Here is a 20,224-nt window from a genome sequence, read left to right as displayed (position 1 = left end):
GCACCCCAAGTGGGAGCAACAGGAATACATATAGATATATGATGTAAGAGACATTTATTAAGCTCTTTTTAAAGGAAAGAAAAAATATATATTATTGCAATTTTTAATACGAAGCTTTTATTAACGTGAATAATGTTTAACTTTATTCATTCTAGTCCATCACACTAGTCAGTGCTATAGAATGATCTGACCACACCGTCCAGTGTCACTCAAATGTATATATGTATACATATATTGTGGTGTGCCAGGAATCCGGAATATATACTTGCATGGAAACACAATACCAGTGGGCCGTTGTCTAGGAATACCTTAGGCAACAAATGCGTTTCCCCGGAGATGAAAGGACAACNATAACAGCAGCCGAGACCAAAGGCACCTACAGGGTGCGCTCTATTCCGTCCGAAAGCAGAGCATATAAAAGTCTGACTGCGACAAGGGACGAGAGCAGTTTGCAGTTTGTAGCTGTCCTTAGAAGAGTAGTCAGTCTTCGGGCACCTCTGAGGGAACAGAAGACATCACCGAGATTAGCGGTGCAAGCAGTAACTTGCAAGAAACATCTGACGACGTTTTAAGTGGATGATAATTTACGTGGAAGTGTAGAGGAAATTGGCCAATAAACTCATTCTTTAAATCTGAGACCTGCGTGAATTTATTTGTCGCGTTACGTAGACAACATGCGACAATATATCTTGACATATTTATTTCAATTAATGACCATTTTCAGAAGGCAAATAACAAGTTGAGGACACTACTATTACCTAAATCATAGTACATCAAGTTCAAATTTGTCCAAAGTTGTATTTAAGATTTGCATTAAGCTAAAATGTGGTTAGTTAAAATATTTACAAAATTCTTAATATTTAAAATCTTAAACCGCTAAGGTTCATATCTTCGTTTCTCTTCTATCAACGGAAGATTAGGTAAATTGTCGTCCTTGGAAGACCGGGCAGTGTTTTTCTTCTGTATATAGTTAATAATCTGTATTTGTTGTTAAGCTGTTAGTCCTTTTGTTGTTTGTTGTATAAAACCTCCGTGGTCTTAGTCCGCAAGCCAACTATACACGTACACACCGAGCGACCGCCGCTTGTCGGCGAAGCTAGTGTCAAATTTCGCGGATAGAGAGTGTCGCTCGGTCAGCGCAACGGATCCTCACGGCCGTTAATCTCGGTTTTCTAGACAGGTTTCTTGTATAAAGCATCTCTAAATTTCTTCGCAGTTACAGTGCGATTGCATTTACCTATCTACGGTTCAGTAATAAAAACCTTTGACTAACTTCATCCTGACATACGCACTAGTCACGGTAGTTACAGTCACATCCGCCAAGTCGCATGACTAAAACAATCTGCTTTTACCGGTTCTCACGGTCTCTTCGCTTTGCAGATTCCTTATATTTTTTCTTCTACCCTGAAGATGGAGGCGATACGTTCCTCCGAAACGTCGGTTAACACCACAAAAACACGGTGCCAAATCCCAGAAGACTGCTTTCTTCAATTTATACTTCTGTAATCTGGGTTTCATCAAGAATACGAAATTTGTGACTATTCTGTCAAACAACATTGAAACTTTCGATAAACATGCCATAGAGCAAGAAAAGAGAACAGGAACATTTCTTTCTTAGGAAAGGAGATGAGTCGATAATTTAAGAACTTACTCCTTCGCTCTACATATTCCGACATTAAATAAAGATAGAGCTATATTCTTTAAATTAAGTAAGTTCATAATTACGCCATATTTGTCCTAAGTCACTTTTAATTTAAGCTGGATATTGATTATCCGAACTAATTAAAGATTCGTATAACTTTGATTCTGTATTTATTCGGATAATGGAACTGAATAATGAATGAACTGTAGGGAGCATATAATTGCTATTTATTTTCGGCTATATACGTACATACCATATTTATGTCTGTTCAATTCGAGCGTTTTTTATCACGAGCATTGCAACTTCAATGAAGTTAATGCATTTGTTACAAAGAAATCAAAATTACTAATTAAATAAACAAAAATTGTAACTATAATTTGGGGCACATATATTATTTACTAACATTTCAAACTTATTTACGTTTTAAAATTTGTCGAACCACATAGGGAACGTGATTTTCCAAATATCGGAATGAGGTCGATTTTTATTGTAAATTATATTTCGCAATGTCTTTTAAAGAACGTAAATTTGAAATCGATTATTAATTACGTAACAACAAAACAAGAATCAAAATTTGGAGCATTTTTAATGTGGACTACTAGGGAATAATCTGAGAGAGTCATCACCACCTGTTGGAAATGAACATATTTCGTTTTAATAAATAGAAAATAGAAGAAAATTCAGCCGTCTGATCCATTGGTATAAAATATGATTTTAATAATTTAAGCAGAAAATGTTAAGATACCTTTATCAGCGAAAAACTTGAAAAAAATTTGAGAAAGGATGCTTTCGTAATTTAGGAAAATTGTAAGCTTATATTTAAAAACACGTTCATGAAACATCCAAAGAAGTACTTGGACAGATATAAAATAGTTTAAATTTATTCACGACTATGAAAAAATGTGTGAAGTTAAGTTGTCCCTGTGCTTAACTAATAAAGCGCTACACCATGAAGAAATAAGGGGTAGTGGATGTTTAGATCCACGTATTTTTGACCTCTGAAATTCTTGGAAGTTAGTGGTTAATGGGAATACAATGAAACAGCACATCAGCTATTTGTAGACTTCAAGAAAGCCTATGATTCAGTTAGGAGGGAAATATTGTACAATATTATGATAGAGTTTGGGATACCCATGAAACTAGTTAAGCTGATAAAAATGTGTTTAAACGAAACGTATAGTAAAGTCAGTATAGGTAAACATTTGTCTGACAAATTTCATATCAAGAATGGTCTAAGACAAGGAGATGCTTTATCGACATTGCTTTTCAACTTTGCTTTAGAATATGCTATTAGGAAGGTCCAGGGAAACCAGGTGGGACTGAAACTAAACGGGACACATCAGCTGTTGGCCTATGCCGATGATGTGAATCTACTGGGTGATAATGTAGATATCATAAAGAAAAAAACACACACTTTAAATGACGCAAGTAAAGATGTTGGTTTAGAAGTAAACAAAGAGAAAACTAAGTATATGTTACTGTATCGTCACCGCAATGCAGGGCAAAATCATGACATAAAGATAGAAAACAGAAGTTTTGAAAATGTGGCACAGTTCGAATATTTGTGAACAACGATAAAGTATCGAAACCTGATTCAGGAGGAAATTAAGAGACAACTTGGGTAACGCTTGCTAACATTCAGTCTATAGCCTTTTGTCTTCTCGTCTGCTGTCAAAAAATATAAAAATTAGAATATACAACATTATAACTTTGCCTGTGGTTTTGTATGGGTGTGAAATTTGGTCTCTGACATTAAGGGAGAAACATAGACTGAGGGTGTTTGAGAACAGGGTGTTGAGGAGAATATTTGGACCGAAGAGAGATGAAGTGACAGGAGGTTGAAGAAAACTGCGTAATGAGGAGCTTCATAACTTGTACTCTTCTCCAAGTATAATTAGAATGATTAAGTCAAGGAGGATGAGGCGGGCAGGGCGTGTAGCACGAATGGGGGAGACGAGGAATGCGTATAGGATATTGGTGGGAAAGCCAGAAAGAAAGAGACCACTGGGAAGACCAAGGCGTAAGTGGGTGGACAATATTAAAATGGATCTTAGAGAGACAGGATGGGAAGGTATGGATTCAATTGATCTGGTTCAGGATATGGACCAATGGAGTGCTCCCGTGAACACGGTAATGAGCCTTCGGGTTCCAAAATATGCTGGGAAATTCTTGAGTAGCCGCAGATTTGACGGCTCCTCCAGAAGGGCTCAGCTCCATAAGTAAGTAAGTAGGTAAGAGTGGTCAGCCTCAGGCATTGACCCTTTTACCCACGGTACACATTGGATAGCAGGCAGGATGGGCCCCAGAGCCGGTCTGGACGACGACGAGAAGAGAAATTTCTTGTCCCTAACGGGACTCGAACTCTGACTTCTCACGTCAAGTGGGTTTTGTGGTGGATAATATGGTACTGAGGCAGGTTGTCTCCTAGTACAACTGTCTCCACTGCAAATTCTCATTCCACCAACCGCTCCGTATTCTTTAATCATCTGGTCATCGATGATATAATGTGTCGACACTGAGAACCTAGTTAAATAAAGAGTAAACCAACAGGTTGCAGATTACGGCAACAGAAGCTAAACACCCGAAAGGCCAAATAAACAGAAAACTCTAATAATGGCGAGAAACATCTCTACTACAAATTTGTGTATGTGAAAAGGAGAGTAAGGGATCGTGATAATTGCTCTATATATTCAGTCACAAAAAATAATAACGTCATTGCATTGCACTGGGAGAAGACGAGAGACAGTTTTTAACAGAACCGGCAGCACTGAAATAATAGAGGAACCTATAAAACGTTGCGTTGTAGAGAAAGCAACATGAAGGGGAAAATAGGAGAGCGGCGAGCCCAGGGGCAGCTCCAGTAGAATTAATTTTAACTGTTGGGCCAAAATTATGGAACTTACTTATAATAACAATGTAATAAGAGGTGAAAGGTGCCGGTCACCGTAGCCGAGCGGTCTAAGGCATGCACTGTCTTCGCTCGCTCGGAAGCCGGGATCGTGGGTTCGAATCACACTCAGGGCATGGATGTTTATGTGCGTTTTTCTGTGTTTGTCTACAGGTAGAGGCCTTGCGACGAGCTGATCACCCGCCCACGGAGTCCTACCGAATGTTTCAGATCTTGTAAACCGAAGTGAAACGGAGAGTTTCATGGAGGTAGGCCTAGGCCCAAATTGGGGCTGTAGCGCCACAGAGAAAAGAAAAGAGGTGAAAGGTAAATTTGTCCCTGTGCTTAACTAATTAAGCTCTAGGCCATGAAGACGTATGGGAGGAGGGGATATATAAATCTACATTTTCCTGACCACGGCACTAGTTGGAGTTTAGCGATCAGCTTCAAGCCCCGACCGCTTTACCTCCGAGAAAGAGCCCCCAATACTAATTGGATAGGAGGTTTGGTCGATCCCAGTGCCTGTCTGGACGATTGGGGTAGCGAAAATTCTTGATCCTACTGGGACTCGAACTCCAACCCCTCGGTCGTCCATCCCGTAGCCAGTCGCTGTACCGAATATGCTATCCCGGTTCCTAATAAAAATGTAATAAGCGTTAAAAGGAGCCTCCAAATATAAGAAAGATAACACAATTATGTGAATTCCAGAGGAATATCTGTGACAAATATATTTAGTAGATTCTATGGCAGGATGCTAATATTATTTAGAGAGAAGAGTACCGAACTTTCGATATGTAAGAAGAATCAGCTTTTAGGATTGGAAGATCATGTGTACTCAGTACACAGTAGAGAAGAACAAAGCTATGGGACGAGAAAAATGTATTTATTAACTTGGATAAGATGTGCGATATTATTCAAATATGCATATTGTTTGGCGTCTTAGAACAATCAAATATTTATTTAGGCAATAGAGCTACACAGGACCAGGCTCAAAGACAGAAATGGATGAAGAAATAACAAGGCTTCATAGTTACAAATGAAGTGGGGCAGGGTTGCTGCTTACCGCTGACTTTGTTCAATGCAAATCCGGATTCAAAGGAACTGGAAAGGAGGTGCAAAAAACGGTATACGAATGGAGGAAATCAGTATTTGTTGATTGAAATTTGCAGATGATTAATTGCTGTTAGCTTAAGATTCCTATGAGAACGAGCATGTGACAAAGAAAACTTAACGATGAATATGCGAATTTAGGCCTTACGATAAATACGAATAAATACTTTGAGTTCTGTATGGGAAATTGGTCACGTACCAACCGAAGGAATAAATGAATCAAGGAATCTAAAAACGAACGGCTATGCTATTACGGTCAGGTCAAGCAATTGACAGATGGTTTACAAAAACTAATAATAATGACCTGGGTTACTATGGATACAAGAATACCGAGACACACTTAACATAAAGAAATAGAGACAGGAATGACAACTGGACACCTAAAAATTAGTCAATAAACAGATATTAATTGATGAAGATTAAATAAGTACAGTAGAGTAGATACCAAGAGTTCTGGCGGTGGTGTATAACAGTCAGTTCTTGGACTTTTCCATTGTCCTGTATTCTAGAGACTAGGAAACACTGCGTTCCGGAACCTGGATAAGTTTCCGTCCTCAGGTCAGCGGGGGGGGGGACACTACTCAGTTGAGTCCTTTAGAAAGAGCTAACCTCGTTCACTGGATGTGATACACATATATACAGGGTGTTTCACGACTTTAGGGCATAACTGCAGGAGGTGATTTCCTAGGTCTTTGTGATCAAAAAGTACATATGAACATGTGTCCGAGTTTGGACGGTTAAGGAGTTATGACCGTTTCTTCATTCCCGTACAAACCCTCGTGTGAACCGCATCCGTCAGCTGGCGGGTCGCTATTTTTAGCCAGCTACAGACAGAGCGCTCTCGTTATCTCGACACTTGAGATGTACCTAAGGCGTGGTGGGTTGGTATATCCGGCGCGGTTCACAACGGAGATGCAGCCTGTGTTGCGGCCGGCGGTGGCATTTTCGAAAAACAGCTTTAAGCACCAATAAATTCAAATTAAAGGTAATTTCACGAAGTTAACTTTACATTCATACTTTAAATGTATCATGTATTCTGCTGGTTTATTATTTTGTTCCGTTTATTGTCAGTAATCGTTACCTTCTATTCTGAGTTTAAAACGGCCATAACTCCGTAACCGTCCAAAATCGGACACATGTTTGTATGAACTTTTTTGATCACAAAGACCTAGGAAATCCCTTTGCAGTTATGCCATAAAGTCGTGAAACATCCTGTATATATATAAAAGAGTCTTCTTATATCTCACAGGAAGAATTCGAGACTGTTTGAGAATAAATATTAAGCAGAACATTGAGGTCTTGGAACTTTGAAGTAATAAAATTATAGACGGAGCAGCTTCCTAATTTATGGCCCAATTTTTACATAAATTTTGGGAGATTACATCATGACGGCAAGACAGGGAGATTTACATCCCACGTTGAGGTCAAGAGAAAATATTTTGGTCGGAACACCGAAAAGAAAGAATCCAGTTGGAATAGTATATATGGATATCAGAGTACTGTTAAAATTAATCAGAGACATACTCCTATCCAGAGTTACTGTATTTTTGGACCTTTCCCATCGTCCTGTATTCTAAAAAATAAAAAAAAAAACACGATGTTATGGAAACTGGATGTGTTTCCGTCCTCAAGTGGGGGGAAGACACCTACTCAGTTGGATTCTTTAGAAAGAGCCAAAATCAACTTACTTGAGAACGGAAACAGATCCAGATTCCGAAACGTCGTGTTATCTACTTCTAGAATACCGGACGATTGGATGGTCCAAAAACCCAATAATACTGAATGTTTTACTCCATCGTCAGAACCTTTCAGAATCTACATATTCCTATGTTAAGAAAATATGGAATGGATTAAAGAGACTCGAATCACAATCCAGAGACAGGTATTTATAAACATGACGATACAATTCGTATTTCATAAAAGGCAGACTAATACTTGAACAACACTAAACATATTCTCAAGATGACTCGACTCCCTGGAGATAGCGTGTGACAGAAGAGCCGACTCTGGTCCAACTTGTGATCCACTTTCCCTCCGACATGTTTCGTCTAGGAGTGGAAACTCGTGTCTCGCCTTTAGGACTAATGCTTTCAGGCTTAACCTTCCTTTCCCTTAAACTGCATCACCTGCTTCTTTACCCATCATCACCGGGAATCAAACGTTATGACCGACCCTCTTCAGTACAGAAGCAGTCTTAGTAAAGGAAATTACTTTTCATACAGACGTAATGACGTACTGAACATGACTAATACAGGATTTATGAATATGACTGACAAATTGAAAGTAAATCTGCCGTGTTTCAAGTTTCAGTGATTAGTACTTCTGTATTCAAACAATTCTGGGATTGAATCTCTACCTGTATTTCGATGATTTTGTCTGGAGTTTGCGATTTTATTCTTAGCTAAGTATTTCGTAATTAATTACACGTAAATCCATGGAAGAAAGTGCTTTAAGACAATGATAGTCATTTATCTGGCCAAGAATTATGCCGCCTCTTATGGAAGGTGAAGTATCACTAATGCACTTACGTAGCCTTCTTATTTATCCGTGACAAATATGCCATCCGAGGCAGTGCATACTCTATTAGTCTGTTTTCTGAAAAACTTCTTTCGTGTTCAGAATTCCTTTTTAGAGGTACTGATTTCGCTTTGTTGAAAATTATTTCCATATTGCTCCATCATGAATTAAAAATAAGTAAAATTTCTTTTTAACTCAACAGTAATAAATACTGAGTACTATATATCAGTAACATGAAATAACTATTTAGACCCATAAAATATGTGCTAAGTTCACCGTATTCTACCTACCGCTTAATAACTAGCAATTGAGGTGATAACTGCGCCAGTTCAGAGTAGAATATTATACGAAAGGCTCTTTACGTCGTTGAAACTCAAAAGTTGTTGAAAGGATGATAGAAAACTCCATTTAGGGGCGGATTATTTCTTCAAAGCTACATAAAATGAATAAATTATTTCAGGTTTTGCATTTCCTGTTGTCGTAATTTCGCAGTTTTTCTTATTTCTTTGTCCTCCATTCTCAAAAATGTCCTCTTTTTATGTTCTGCACATGAATCTCTGTGCGACATCATGTGTCTCACTCTTCGTATGTAAGAATGGACAATCTGTTAAGTTATATTTAAATTCCATCAAAGTCAGAGAGTATTATTTTTATTAAGAATGAAAGAAACCTTATGTCTCACTGACTCCGCCTCCTGGAACTAGTGATTCGCATAAATTAGTGTCCATCAAGTTACCTTCCTGGTTTTTGTTTCAGAAGGCACACTATGTATTATGGTACATCTGTTAAACACCATTAAAGAAATGCAACAAGATAACGTTCGCAGATTCGAATTTGTTATGGTGGTGACTGAGCAGAATATACTCTTCTGGGTTTTAAGGCCGTGTGGTTCGAAGGAATATATATCTACACCCTCAGGGCCGAAGAAGAAGCCAATGCAGGCAGGGGCAGAAGCAGGTGGAGAGCTGGCTTAACATGCCACTAGCTTCTGCTGATATCTATGTTAAGCTAATTTTAGACCCAAAAGCACACCATTTTTAAAGAACAATTCTCTTATATGGGAATATGAGGCAGTAAATTTCGAAAAGGTAATATTATGATATACTCGTATAATAAAATTGTCAGTAAAGAAATCAGAAATTGTTTAGGGTACATTACGCCAGACCAGAGAAGGTTGCATTCTTATCACAGTCCGATTTGACATATGTTTAATTTTATTTTGTTAAATATTGGATTGACGGTGGAGCAGGGATAGCGTAGTCGGAAAAACGATTTCCTACGGGCTGGGCGTTCGAGGGGTCGGAATTTGAGTCCCGGTAGGGTAAAAAATTTTCTTTTCTCTATGTCGTCCAAACCGGCTATGGGGCCCACCCAACCTTCTGTCCAATGGGTAGCGGTCACTGTTTCCCCGGGGGTAAAGCGGTTGGGGCGTAAAGCTGACAAATCACCGCCAAGTAGTGCCGAGGTCAAGAAAATTTGGATCTATAGGCGGCCCAATCCCCCATACGCTTTCATGGCGTAGTCCTTAATTAGTTAAGCACGAGGACAACTTTATCTAATCTTTACTGCGTTGAGCAGGGATAGCTCAGATGATATAGCGAAGGGCTACAGTTTTAACGGCTGCGGTTCGATTCCCGGCATTGGGAAGAGATTTTCTACATCCCACTGCGTCCAGACCGACCCTGCTGCCCACCCAGTCTTATATTCAATGGGTTCCAGTAGCTTTCTCTAGGAGTTAAGGCGGCCAGGGCATGAAACTGACGACTCACCTCCATCAGCTCCCGAAGTCAAGAATGGTGGAACTACCCCTGCACTCCACCATGTTTTCATGACATACATCTTAATTAGGGATATTGTACGTCAGAATCACATTGTTTCGACTACTTATTATTGGTCTCGCGCTCAAAATTCGAGCATAAATTGTACATATTATTTTACAATAAATTTTGGTCCTTTAGAGCCACCATCAGGTAAAGTATTTACATTCACGCTTTACTTTACTGCTTTTTTCCCTTACATTGACAAATGTTCTACACAGTTACTCACTCAGACAAGAAAGTTCCACAGAAAAATCAACCTGTAAGAAAAAGAAATATGAGTACTTAAAACAGACAACAACACCCACATCAAGTATAACAAATAACTCTAAATCCCAGCACAAGTTCATATATTAGAGGACCATTCCTGCTGTAATCGAAAAACAGCATTATCCGTAACAGTAGGAACAAATAATTAATTTGACATATAATTTTATACATTGGCATTCAAAAGAAGACACTTCTGCAATGATCCAGAAATAAGCAATATTTAGTAAAACCATAACAAATGTTACAGTTTAATAATTTAATATTATAATATTTTGCATATAGCTTTATGCCTTGGCATTAACGTTGACAAATAACACTTGTGACCTCTTCCAATTGTAAACATTGGCCAATTGTGGAAAAATAGCATCATAGTAAAGAGTGAGTGTATTTTACTTGATGCTGGACGTAATGTTATAAAATAATATGTAAAATTTATACATGAATTCTGCTGTCGGAACCAATAATGAGTGCATAATTAGTGAAGTACAGGAACAAATTTACCTTGTAACGTACCACACAATAAATAATATAGCTGTTTAGCTGTAAGCTCTTTCTGTGATGTTAATTATGTAGGGTATCAAGGCCGGGTGAGGTGAATGGAGAATATAGGACAGGGTATTGCATGGGTGCCAAGAGATGTTTCTCTGAAAATAAGGTTCTGTCAAGCTCCTCCCTCCTTCTGGCGACTTGTGGCTAGTCAGCTCGCCATCAAAACAATTGGCTCAGTGTCACGGCCTGTTTTGATTGGCAGTAAGTCGGGAATGGGAACAGGAACTTTAACTGAATGAAGTACAATCTACCTGACATACACTCGCTTTCTTATCTACTGCCAGGATAACAATAAACAAAACAAACTCCGCAAATCCGCAAGCGAACTATACCGACCGAGCGACCGCCGCTTGTCGGCGAAGTTAGTGCCAATTTTAGTAGATTGAGGGTGTCGCGTGGTCAGCGCAACGAAATCCCGCGGCCCTTAATTTCGGTTTCCTGGACCGGAGCCGCTATTTTCTTGAAATATGTCCTCCATTATATTCACGAGGCTGAGAGGACCACGTTCCAGACCCACTACTTCTCAGAAAATCTGATAGAGCCGGGAATCGAACCCGGACCTCTGGATCTGTAGCCAGGAACTCTGACCAATAGACCACAGAGGCGGTTGATCAGGATAGCATTTATTAATTTGGTTAATGCAATGTAATATCCAAATTGTTAACCCGGACGTATACTTTGATTTCGACTGCAAATGTTCTGCTTCTAATAGTACGGCGATTTTCTCGAGAGACTGAAGTCTATTCCGCTTTTTCTACATTTGCCGATCACTTGACACTGCACTCACAGAGTTACTGTTACGCTTACTGTCTAAAATTTGACTGCCCCAAAACTTTCTCCATAACTTACAGTACTTTACTTTAATCTAAAATATATAACCCCCTCCCTAAATCAAATCACAACTGCTTCGTAATTGGTAAGACAAGCGAGTCACTTGTAATCCAGTCACTTTTAACTCAAAATAACTGATATGCTTTCGAGGTCCGAATCTGGACATCTGATGTACTTCATACGCCTGAGAAATATTTTCGCCCACCTACCAAAGCAGTAAAGTTAGGGTTCCTTAATCAAAATAGCAACGTTTAGAATTTCCTGAGGGCGTTGTTACGTTTACAGTGCTCCAGGCGCTTAATAACCACGCCTTTCTCCGTTATAAATCTTCGGTTTGTTACAATGGCTCAGACCCTTCCTGCACCTGCGACGTGCCTCAAGAAGATTCAGCTGTCTTAGGGGTAACTGAACAGGTGTTAGCCGTGCATTAAGGAAATTAGTGAAAAATCTAAATTATATTATATTTGCTGCATAAGAATTGAGCTGAGAAAATATTTTAACACAAAATAGATTTTATTATAAATTTCCTACTCCAGATATCACAACAAACATTTCAATTTCACAACAGAATAAAATTTGAGGCCCGAGAGTGAGGCCTGGGTCTTTAAGAAACAGGTCACCAAGAGACTGGAAACAGAACAAATTAAGTTTCTACTATTGTAACCGGCTGTTACAAGACCCGATCATTAACTAAATACTGAAGCCTGAAAATTTTGTTTTATTCTCCAAATATGATCAGTTAAGTCCATGATTTATTCTAACCGTCTTACAGTGCATACATTTATTCACCTTACTCTTCTCCCTTGCACTACATGTTTCAGCACAAAAGTGCCATAAGGATAAGGATGACAAATCCTGAACAGTTTTAATATTTTTAATATTTAAAATTTATCAATATATATGACGAGTATATATTTTAGTATAAAGACAACAGGGCATGCAACGAAGTAGTTTGACGTACAACGAAAAGCACCTGAAGATGGCACTTTTGTGCTGAAACATGTAGTGCAAGGGAGAAGAGTAAGGTGAATAAATGTATGCACTGTAAGACGGTTAGAATAAATCATGGACATAAATCAGTGCAACAGGACGCTAAAATATAACATGATCAGTTAACTTGATAACCACAAAGAGAATTAGCTACAATAATTATATGTGACATAAAGTAGAAAAATACAACACCAAACCAGGCACTGAACATATAGCCAAATATATGCACAGCCCAACAATTTTGACTTGTTAACTGCTTTTTGTACAATTAGTTCTTAAATTATAAGTCTCCATGAAAATCGTGCTGGGCATTAATTCTGCACTTCATTTTTTTTCTCTACAGTTTTGGTCTGAAACACCCTTGTCTTCAACAAATATTTACCGAGATACACATTAATTGTAATCCAGTTACGGCAGAGAGGCCTGTGGAAATGCATGCAGGTCTTCATGTAAAATTACTGTACTTTTGTCCGATCTTGGCCAAAATTAGGATGTGTCGACATTTATCCAGACTCCACAGTGTATAAATTCATACCAACACTTTCAGCTTTTTCTCGCGCACACAGTCGAGAACAGAGAAGCGAAAAGTGCAGTTTTCACTTTTTGTTAGGGACTCACAAAAAACTAATTATTGGCATGCATATATATTCGACATTTTGAGGAAGTGTGAAGAAACGAAATAAACTTCTTAGCTTTATGAACTGCTTAATAAGTCCAATAATGTACCATTTATGTTCAAAGTGCTCAAGAGTTTCCGACCTCTATGTGATGGACAAGGACGAATAATAAACATTATTATTTTTATTGTGTTTGTACCTATAAATAGCATCCATTATTTCCTATTTAGTAACCCAAAATAGGGTGAAATCAGCATGTAGAGTTATGTACATCGTACTCAAACCTGTATACTTAGAAACACAACAGGTTTTAGACATGGAATTTTATGTAAAAGCTTGTTAGAGCAATTCGTTTTGGATGGAACCGTTCTCCGGCTAACTACTAAGTGTATATAATTTTATTTATATGCAGAATAATGCGTATCAGTATTTCAGCAGAAGGTTACAGCTTAGAACCCCAATGTAAGCTATGAAAATTGTTGGGGCTCTTCATGTCCTGTTAGTTTTTAAGTGGTACCAACCCCCTGAACTAGGTAGTGACATACGTAGTAAGAGCGTCGTTGAGAATCCCACCTGCCCATACTCTTCTCTCGCATGACTCTTCAGTCAAGAGCCTTCCAGCTATCCCGTGTATTACCCAGGCTACAAACATCAGCCCTCTGACAGTGTGAAACTCTCATCCTATATGCTTCTCTTATTCCTTTGAAGTGAAGAGTTATAAAGAACACGAAAGAAATTGGTTCCAGATTTTAAGAAAAAGTTTTTTAAACCATACTTGTAAGTAGACTAATTACGTAAAATTTTATAAATATGTTAATAAATTTATGAACATAGCAGTAATTGTTAAAGGATAATATTTTGTATTTATGACATTGTAGTAGTAGTAGTAGTAGTAGTATCTCTATGTATTGAAAATGACCAATCACTTTGTAATGGTAGTTTCCGCATGTTTTGATTATATCCTTCTGAAGATGGTCGCTCCGACCGAAACAGGTAAAGGATGAAACATTAAAATAANCACTGAAGAACCCAGAAAATTTCGTCTACGTACGGAATTAAACTTGAGAGATGGATATTGGAAAAAAAAATTATGAAATTGGTAACAACTATAATCTTCGATAATTACCATAATCAGTTTTATCGTCTTTCTTTGAAATGGGTTCAACAATAGACTGTCTCCACTGCTCAAGCAATTGTTCCCTATTCCAAATGGAAATTATCAGTTTATGTATTGCAGAACGTGATATTTTGCTTTCGGTTTGAATCATTTCTGCCCGGAATTTAATCGATAACTAATGTTCTGTACCTCTTCAAACTTCAGCGAAAATTTTAAATTAAAAGAGCTACGCTCAAATACTGATGGTCCACGTATGTGTTCTAACAGTCCTATTATTTGGGGCTTCGCGTAGTCACCGGGTTAGGCGTCTTTCTGCACCTTTGTAGTTGATAGGGCGCCGTTGCGTGGTCTGGGAATCACGTCGAGGTGCTTGGGTGTAGAAAGAGGATTATGTTCAGGGTCGAGCAATGAGATTCCCTCCTCAGGGCTTAGCGGGCCTTTCTCCGACGAAAGAGGATTTCTTGGTGAAGAAGTCTCTAGATCACAACTCGATATTAATAATACACTTCTTTATTAACAGCACTACGCGGTTACAAATGGCAGTCATTGCTCTTCTGGCACTGTAGACTACTTCAAGAGTCACAACACTATGTTACAGTGCGGTGGATAAGGGGATGAGTTGCGTCACTCACTGTCTGCCCAACTGATCGGCTACGGTCATAATGCTCTACTACTTATCTGTTATTTATCTATTTCTTCTCTGTTACTTATCTATTACTTCTCTGTTACTTATCTATTACTTGTCTGTCTTCGCCATTCTGGATCAATCCTTAAATACCGTGGGATGACGTAACATCTAGAACCTTCTGTTTCCAGATTATTCCCGGAGCTTCTCGAAGCTTGTTCTACTGTTTCGTACTTCGAGAACATTCTGGAAGTTTCTCTTATTAGACTGGCAGTGGGATATCACACCGGCTATTAAAGAACCTTCTGGTAGCGTTTATATGTATACTGCTCATTGTGAATTCTTAGAACTGTAAATGCAAGATTGGGCATAAGTTACATTTAGTATAAAATTGGTACTAAGAAAGAAATGTAAATAACTGTAAAATTACGTCGGTAGGTAATGAACGGTTACAGTGTATTTCCATCTGCCTAACAACACTTATCCCATGTGCACTCAACAGCTCAGAAAAGAAATCAAATTCTTCCTACTATTCAAAAAGATTGTGGGAATCTGAAAACAGATAGCTCTTCTCATCTCTAACAAACAAAACCTCACAGTCTCATTTGAAATTGATTCGTAATCCAGTTATATGAAGGTTAGTTGTATGCACTTCACTAATCTGGTCTTCTTTGTAAAAATTTATCTCCTGATGATCGTCATTAATTGATCAAAACATGCGGTGGTTGTAGAGAAATAAATAACTAGTAACTAATTACATGTTATACATAAATGCAACGTGGACGCTTTGATGAATAATTAGAATACGTCCTGAGCCTGGAATAGGATACTAAACTGCATGAGTGGAAAAATGTATTCAGTTTAGCAGCACACAGGTTTCAAATGCATTCTTTGTGTCTCTGCATCCCAAATCGCTCGTGTGTGTTTGTGTGCCTGTTTTTAATGTAACATTTTCAACTGCTTATATTGTATAACGTCAAATGGAAGGATAATTCCACACGACTAATTCGAGAGCACGTAGAACAGTAGTCGCAAATTTCAAGGTAATATTAAAATAGTGGAGACCTACAGCACCTCAGACACAGTATCTATGTAGTCATTCTAAGTGTACACCGATCGAATATGAAAGATGAACAACACTTCAGACTACAATAGCTTGCTGCTCTTTCCTTTCTTTCTTCATTCCTTTCTTTCTATCTTTCATCTTTCTACCTTAATTTACGTCTCTCTACAAGCCGGAAGGTCGCGGGTTCAAGTCCCGATGAGGTCATTGGATTTTTTTTCAGTTGACCTAATCCTTCTAGCCGCACTAGGCCGTGGGGTTGACTCAGCCTCTAACAGAAATGAGTACTAGGAATTAATTAAATAATTTTCCTGGGGAGTAAAGCGCGGCCGACTGGTAAGGCTGACAACCTTACCTCCATCTTTGAGCCGATTGTCTAGATAATGTGGGACCCTCAACGTCTCACAACCCTATGGGCCTTCACTGCTGTTACAAGGATAGCTTTACTTTTTTAATTTTACTCACTAATATCATTCCTTCCTTCTTTCATTCTGGTTTTTTCCATTTAATTTTGTTTCTTCCGTTCGTCCTTTCTTTCTTATATCTTCCTTTCCTCCCTTCGTTACTGTTTCATTTTCTTCTTGCCTTTCGCCGTTTCTATATATTTTCTCCCTTGTCTTCCTTTCTCCACTGTTTCCTTCTCTCTCTTAGAGCACGACCGGAGCCGTCAAGTTGAGAGCTACCACACAGCGTATCCCTCTGCCTTATGGCAAAGAAGAGTTCCCTAACCACGGAGATGTTCGGTTTACGGTCGGAGGGCGGCTGAAGACCATGGCACGGCACGGTGAGTGATTTCTGAGGAACTGTAGCACCATTTATTCATCATATGCTAAGTCGTTCTTGTATATGCACCGACGAGAGAAGGAACAAAGCTAGCAGTGCATGATGAGCCCCTAACTTTGATGTGTTATACGGGCCCCGAGAGAAGATTACACTCAGGAAATCATACGTGCGCAGGGGTGGCACAAGTGCCAACATTTTGCGAAGTGTCAGTAATAATTCAGTGGGCATCGATCGCTATAAGGTACAATTGGGAGTGAACAATTCTTCAGATATTTAGCTACGTTTTTTTTTCAGATACAGATGTCACATAGCACAGAATGAAACGTAAGGACAAACTGATTATTGCTATCAAAAGGAATTCATGCTTTATGTCGAGAAGGACCAATGTTCGAACTTGAGATCGGAGATCAGGAATATAGAAGTCATTTTAGCTCTTCCTCGCCCTGCAGGTAAATTTTGGGATATTACCCAAACATAAATGAATGTCAATATTAGAGTTAATTTCACCGACAACACAATACGTTTTTATTATTGTCACACTACATGTTTCGACCTCAAGAGGTCATCCTCTGGTGTACAGTTGCACAATCACACGCAATCACATTCGTTTTTCCACTTATTTCAATCCTGTATCCTGTTCAGGTCTACGCTCAATAATATATGTCAAGTTTCTTCTTATAAAATACAAGTTAAAAATGCTATTTCAAATGTTAAAAGTTAAAATTTAAAATTTAAAATTAAAAAAAAAAATAAATTTTTTTTGTGAGTCGAAGTTCAATTTCGATCACTGGTTATATTTTCACATTAACTTGTTTTCTTTGTGTATAGTTCACTTTAACTAGTTATATTATTACCACTGGTTAAAAAGTTCATCAATTAAATTTCAGCTTATCATATTGGCTGCACTTTCACTTTTGAAAGTCTCGCTGCTCTTCCGCGTTCTCTGATGCTGGATCTATTACGTTCCTTGTCATGATGGCTACTGAACTATACACAAAGAAAACAAGTGAATGTGAAATATATAACCAGTGATCGAAATTGAACTTCGAATCAAGGAAAAATTTTTAATTTTTTTATTTTTTTAATTTTAAATTTTAACCTTTAACATTTGGAATAGCATTTTTAACTTGTATTTTATAAGAAGAAACTTGACATATATTATTGAGCGTAGACCTGAACAGGATATAGGATCGAAATAAGTGGAAAAACGAATGTGATTTCGTGTGATTGTGCAACTGTGTTCGTACACCTGAGGATGACCTCTTGAGGTCGAAACATGTAGTGTGACAATAATAAAAACGTGTTGTGTGGTCGGTGAAATTAACACTAATATTGATTAAATACACAACAGGATGCAAGAAACAATTATAGATGAATGTCGCTTCCTTCTTTACAAGTGACTCCTATAGGTATATTTTAAATTGGAATATGAAATGAAACATAGTCAGTGACAGCGCGGTCTAAGTCGAGTACTGCCTTCGACATCTCGAACATTGGAATCTTGGGTTCAAATCCCATTCAAGGCATAGATGCATGTCTGAATTTTCTGCGTCTTTCCCTGCATTTTGGAGGAGTGATCCTGCTTCCAAGCATTTCTACCGATCGCCTAGAAGATTCATAGTCAGAGCAGTTAATTCTGAACTGGAGCAGGCTATGCAGCATCGCCCGTAGCGGCCGATGAAGGGGAATGCGGTATAAATCTCATTAAGGCCAAATTTGATTTACATTCACGACAAATGGACAGTGAGGCTATATAGGTGAAGATAAGAAGGAAAGAGCCCCGTTATTAGAAAATATCTGCATTGTACTATTTCATTATATAGGAATATTGCGACACTTTTAATATTTGCACTCTTGCACCAACTACACTCTAGTGATAAAGACTGAAATTAATCAGAACATAAGACTAACGAATTTTGAACAACGTGCGAGTGTCTAGGGTAGGTTTTTGCAGTCTGGAACATCAATCAAAGATTGAAGGAATAGTATAGTAGTTCTTCTTTATTTTAATAGCAGATAAGATTAAGCTCGTGCGTGCCCTATCACAATTTTATTTTATGGTTTCTTGTTATCTCCCGCTGAATCAGCCTAGTCTTATATGTTGAAATAGCTGGGTAAATCTGACAGGAGTTGTCCAGTCATTGAGATTAGCTCTTTCTAAGGGGGTCACTTGGATAAGTGTCTTCCTTCCTCACCTGAAGACAGAAACAGATAAAGTTTCTGAAACGCCGTGTCCTCTATTACCTAGAATTCCGGACGATGGAAGAAGTAAATAATCCAGTAATTCTGTGTATCAATGCTTTTGTTGGTGCGTTGCCGATTCTTAGACATAAAATAAGAACGTGTGAATTTTCATAAGTCGGCTCTGAGAGTGTGGAATAAATGAAATTGACTCTGAATATGCCTGAACCAAATGAATTTGGTCCACAACGAACATTCGGATACTCTTGGAGGAGATGTGTTTCTTTTCCAGTCGAGTAAGTATCGTATTATCATGTAATAATCCACGTCATCGTGTCAGACAATTGATAGTATCTAAAGCACACTTTCTTATATCGATACTAGACCATTATCATAAATTTTTAGAAGAATATATTGTAATGGTTGGAAGAGAGTTTGCGTCGTTCGGGGAGATGCGTAGTCTGACTGCAGATTTCCAAAAGAAAAAAAAATCGTCGCATATTCTATTGTACAAATGAAGAAATACAGTAGCCGAAGTCAGGATAAAGAGAAGAAGCACAAGAGGATTATTAGGCATAAGTTCTCCAGTTTGCTTTCATCCCACACATCGGTCATAATTTCTTTAGTGAAGACAGTTCTTACAAGGCGCCTTTAATGTGATTGTGTTGCCAGCATATATTCCCATTTGGCACGAATATGTCGTTACGAACTTGCCTTCTCTAACGTCACTGTATACCACAACCAGAACCAATTTCACGGAGTGTAATCCAAGTATGTTTAGCCAAATTTTTGAACAGAATTCTTACAGTATTGAATGAGATTTGAAATTGATTGTTGCTGGCGAGGGAAATTTGAAATGAGGTGGTCATACCCAGTCTGAAAATATTGCAACTACTTACTAGTGGGGGGAGTGGGGATTAGTTAATCCTAACACGCGAGACCTCAGTAAGGATTAGCAATACCAACTACACTAGGAAATAGGAGCGAAAGGAAATGTCTGTCATCGTGGTTTGCTGTCAGAGTTTTGTTTCTAAAAATTGCGAAGGGGAAGGGTGCTTGAAATTGCAGAAATTTCCAATTGAGCTACTTTGCATAATAAACAGCAATTTTTCTGTTGTTGCCGCTCTTGTTATTTTTGTTACTATTGTTGTTGTGTAACGGAGTAAGCACAAGTGTTTGTCTGTTGCGATGTTTGCGAATTTTATTCCTTCTGTTGATTCCTGTC

Source organism: Cryptotermes secundus, unplaced genomic scaffold, assembly GCF_002891405.2.
Source record: "Cryptotermes secundus unplaced genomic scaffold, Csec_1.0 scaffold100, whole genome shotgun sequence".
NCBI lineage: Eukaryota > Metazoa > Arthropoda > Insecta > Blattodea > Kalotermitidae > Cryptotermes > Cryptotermes secundus.
Note: the sequence above shows the minus strand (reverse complement) of the source record.